This window comes from Pinus tabuliformis, chromosome 8 (assembly GCF_031772625.1).
Source record: "Pinus tabuliformis cultivar Carrire ecotype Pingquan chromosome 8, CPIR1, whole genome shotgun sequence".
In the NCBI taxonomy this organism is placed as follows: Eukaryota; Viridiplantae; Streptophyta; class Pinopsida; order Pinales; family Pinaceae; genus Pinus; species Pinus tabuliformis.
In genome coordinates, this window is record NC_142294.1 from 552,462,591 (window position 1) to 552,466,499 (window position 3,909).

General features: G+C 37.3%; 1 pseudogene; it reads left to right on the plus strand.

Annotated features, from left to right (window-relative positions):
- The first annotated feature begins 2,386 nt into the window (after window positions 1-2,386).
- LOC149236643 (uncharacterized) lies at window positions 2,387-3,438 on the plus strand (annotated as a pseudogene).
- Window positions 3,439-3,909: the final 471 nt, after the last annotated feature.

Below are 3,909 nucleotides of genomic sequence, written 5' to 3' on the forward strand. Positions count from 1 at the left end.
CCTAGTGTATTTTAAATGTGTCATATCATTGTTGATTGTAGGTTTGACTTTGAGATTGTGGTCAACTAGGATTCTTTTGCTTGCTCCCAATAGGTGGAAATCCATGAACGAAACATTTAGCATCTTACCATTTGCTTTGGTTTATCTATGTCCCATGGGATCTATTCAAACCTTGGATTTAATGAAAAAGTGTTATTAAGTCTGCAAAATATGTCAAATTATGTAACTCATGCAAATTATGTCAAGTTTCTAAAGCAAAATGTTTAAAATTGAGAGAATATTGGGCCTTTACCTCATTTCTTATTTATGTAGATTTTGGTGGATTTTTATTTCAAATTACTAGTGTAGTGATATGAGAAAGATCTAAATGGAAAGTGGCATCCACCCATGGTATTCATCCACCCATGGAATTTACCCATGGTATTCTAACCAAAGAAAGGTTATAAGTAACAAGCCTCATTTTGTAAAAAGGGATATGGTCCAACATAATGTAGCTATTATTGTTCTTCTTTGTTTTAATAAAAAGTTTCTTGTGGTTTTGTTTCCCTTGTGTTCTCCTTTTTTCTTTTTCTTCCTAGCATTTCAATTTATAAAATCTTTGGGGTCTCCCGCAAGATCCATATCATTGGTATCAGTACTAGGTTATGAATGCTCTGACAACTCTTCTCACAATCTCAAGGTGCCTATATTTATCTATTATCACTCCCCATTTTCCCATCTTGTTTATAAGCTATTAAGAACATAAAAGAAACAAAAGCACGAGGGTTTTTTCTTTTCCTAAATTTCAATGGCACCTGGCCAATCTAAAGGCTTCGAACCAGAGAAGAATGGTTTATTTATATATTATATTATGGTTTTGTAGTGCTTAGTAATGTTGGCAACTTCTTCAATGTTTTTATCCACCATGTATAGGTTTCTTGCCGCAATCCCTAAACCTTAATCTTCACACCAATATACCATATTTTATCCTCTATCCGTAGATACTAATTTCATCCATTTAGACTCGAATTTGAGAATATGGGCTCTGTTTTTTTTTTAATTTTCTAACCATCAGAGGTAAGGCAAGGAACCCAAGGTTCGAAACATATCCCTAATTCCTGAGTTTGAAAGTTAGTACATATCTGTCATTTCATTTTCGTTTACAACTCATCCATGATCCATCACTAGTGGCAGATACTAAGAAGTTTTCTGGTTTCTTCTCCCTTAGACAGAGTAAACACAAATAGCGGATCTATTTTTATCGTTTTCCTGCAATTGAAAAGTCAATTGACATGGTTTCAAATCTTCCACGAAGAGCCATTAAGCTAGAAGGATCTGAAGATATTTGGGTCAATATTCTTTGGTGGCCTTGACTTAAGAAGAAATTTAACAAGGCATTCATTATTAACATCTCATCGGCAAAGATGGTGTCATGATTCAACAACGCCAACAATAGCGCAGCCTTGGGAAAACAGATCTATTGAGCCCAATCAAGGCAGATACACCTTGTTGTTGCTTCTCATTATTTTGCATACCATGTGCCTCTTATTTAGTGTGGAAGCTTCCATTCATATTTGTGGGAGATCTCCTCAAATCACCCATTTGGAAGCTTGGGAGCTTAAGTTATTTTGACATTTTCACCTTCCCAAGATTTGCAGCTTGTTCTAATGGACACCATGTCCTCCCCTATTCTACGCACAAATGGGCATTCGTCAAGAGATTAGAGTCCCTTCGCAACTATGAGGGCCTAAACGAGCACAGTAGTCACAAATTTATATTAGGAAGAAAAAAAAAAAAAATTAATAGTATCGATATGATCTTGTAAGGTAACATACAGCCCAGTAGACTTCACGACCCTGGTCATATGATTGGGGTTATACTAGCTTCCCTTTGGGAAACAAGCATTCACTAATGTTGTTTTGTTGTAGAAATCTTGGGCTGAGAAGAAATTGTTTGCTCACAGTGTTGGTTTATGGGTCCTGTGGGAATGAGAAAAATAGAGGATGGGATACGGGAGCTCCAGTAGTATGGGAATCATAGTTCAATGTATAAAGATAAAGCAACAAAGTAGATCATTGTTTGTTTTTCAAGATCTTGCTTGTTGTTGAATCAGTTGGTTTCCATGGTTGTTGTTTTCCTTAACACACACTTTTTCTTCTTTATCACACTCATTTCCATGCTTGCCAAAGTGCAATAAAAATTGAAAGAAAACTTTTGAATTTGTTTCCAATCCACGAGGGGTTGCCCCTAGATATTTGTGCAGCCACCCTTTGGTGGTGGTGTTGTCGGTATTAATGTTGGCCTTGGAATTCACATATACACATCTCAATGTCATAAGTAGTGCAGTGTTAGTGTTATTGTGTTGTGTTGTGGATCCATCCATTTGATTCTGAAGGGAAGGGAAAGGATGGGGTCGATGAAAAATTAGCTAGGGTTCTCACTTTCCCCCAATATAACAGCGGAGTTGCAGGATTTGAGCCAAGTCACAATTGACATCAGTTGTGATGGTGGGAACTAATAGTATGGTGCATTCCAGTGTGGCTCACTTGAGCAGTATGAATATAGGTTTTGGGAGTAGCAGGGATTGGTTTTCTCATAATGCTCCCTCGCTGCCTCCTCCTATTCACATGCATATTCCCTCGAAAATCACTCTCAGGTTTGACAACTCACTTTCCATTATGGACTCCATCAACCAATCCCAAAATGAAGATTAGCATCTCAAGAACCCAAAGAAAATGAGGGGCATTCAGGATGTTGATTCCAAACAACATTTGATCAGTGCATATCTTTCAATGTTCGTTGGAGGTAGAAGTGATCACATGTGTTCTGATTCACAGTATGATCACATCATGATATGCCAGAGTACTAGTAACAATAAAATGCGACATGATGGTGATGGCCCCAAACTGGAGGATTTTGTCATAGCACTTATGTAGGAGGAGGTGGGCAGTACTCAGAGAACATAACCAACAAGATCTCACAGCTGGTGTGCATTTGAATGACATGTATGGCACTGTGGCGTCGTCTTTCAATGATGGCGATATGAATTTGAGTTTCATGTCTGATTCTACTCGACTTAATCGCTTCCACACTTTCGACATTGCAAACTCAAAATTGTTAGCCACTAATTCTTCCAAGCATTTTGACTATCAACACAACATCAAAGGCAAGTCCTTGTTTGGTTTCATTTCCATACAAAGCTTGAATATCCGCGATTCATATGACCACAACTCCAATGAATACATATTCCTTGAGTGCACCTTGAAATTCCCACAAACATTTGGTGTCAACAATAATAATATCAATGGGATTTCTATGATCAAGACATGGTTGAACACTCAATCGAGTTTTTCACCTGCAGAGAGCAAGATGACTAATACAATCAATACCAATTATGGTAATGCAACTTCGCGTTCTACTATCACAACTACTACTACTACAAGTACTGAGCAGAAATAATAATGAAGGAAGTGATGGAGAAGGCTAAAGAAAAAATAAGATAAGTCATAATCATCTTTGTGAACTTTCTTTCCACATCTACATTTACACAAGCCTTCCTATATCTTCTATGTACATTCAAGATTTTCCCATTCTTTGCAAGCATCATACTTTCAAGTGTACTCTACTACACCTTGGTGACATCAGAGGCATATTCATCTCCCTCTATCATTTTATCTGCCAAGGGTGCCCATGGTGATAGGGTTATCTTTTATGAATATCGTGAAGCACACTTCTACCCCTCTTGATGTCATGGCAAGATCAAATCATAACAATGACAAACAAAAATGTGAAAATGGATTACTTGTTTTTACAACATCTAATTGGATATTTAGAATTTACAAAGATAATCCACTAGATTTCTACCAACAAGACCGGAAGGAAAAGTATCTCGAGGTCCATTTGCTAGGCCATGCACTGTTAGTCTCACAA